Below are 1,027 nucleotides of genomic sequence, written 5' to 3'. Positions count from 1 at the left end.
ACTGAATAGGCCTGTGGGAATGTCTGTGAGGCACTTTTTTTTAAATTGTTGAGTGAGGTGGGAGGGCTCAGCCCTATGTGGCTTGTGCCACCCCTGGGCAGGGGGTCCTGGGTTGTGTAATAAAGCAGACTAACCACAGGCTAGAGGAGCAAGCCAGTTAGCAATGCTCCTCCCTGGTCTCTACTTCAGTTCCTGTCTTGGCTTCCCTCAAAGAAGGACTGTGCTATGTACTGAAATATACTCTTTCCTCCCAAACGTGGCTTTGGTCAGAGTGTTTTATCATAACAATAGAAAGCTAAGCACACATTGCGTGAGTGTGTGTGTGTGTGTGTGTGTTCATGTATGTGGTGTGCATGTGTGTGTGTGTGTGTGCTATGTATATGCAGGTGCCCACCCAGAAGAAAGCATTGGATCCCCTGGAGCTGGAGTTACTGGTGGTCTGGTGGTTGTGAGGCTCCTGACATGGGTGTTGGGAACTGAACTCCAGTCTTCTGGAAGAGCAGCAAACACTCTTAACTTCGGAGTCATTTCTCCAGCCCTTAGAAGTGCCAAGATTACAGGCATGGGTAATTTATAATGAATAGAAATTGAGGCTGCGGATTCCAAGATGGAATGGCTTACATTTGGTAAGGACCTTTTTGCCTCCTAAAATACGGCTGAATGGGGCTGGAGTGATGGCTCAGCAGTTAAAATACTATTCTTCCAAAGGACCTAAGTTCATTTTCCAGAGCCTACATCAGGTGGCTCACAACTACCTGTAACTTTAGCTCAAAGGATCCAATACCCTCTTCTGGCCTCCACTGGTACCTGCACTCATGTGCACACATGCACAGGCACATATACATAAATAAAAAATAAAATAAATCTAGAAAAAGAAAAAGAACATGGGAGAAGACATCAGAAGGTGGCAGGGCATTGATGGAGGGGTGGGTGTGCTGGACAGCTTCGGTTGTCAGCTTGACACCCCTGGGAAGAGGGAGCCTCTGCTGAAGAACTTCCTCTATCAGATTGGCCTGTGGGCACGTCT

The sequence above is a fragment of the Nannospalax galili genome, unplaced genomic scaffold, assembly GCF_000622305.1.
Source record: "Nannospalax galili isolate Female #2095 unplaced genomic scaffold, S.galili_v1.0 scaffold23, whole genome shotgun sequence".
Lineage (NCBI taxonomy): Eukaryota > Metazoa > Chordata > Mammalia > Rodentia > Spalacidae > Nannospalax > Nannospalax galili.
The sequence above is the reverse complement of the archived record's forward strand: the minus strand, read 5'-3'. Positions refer to the sequence as shown.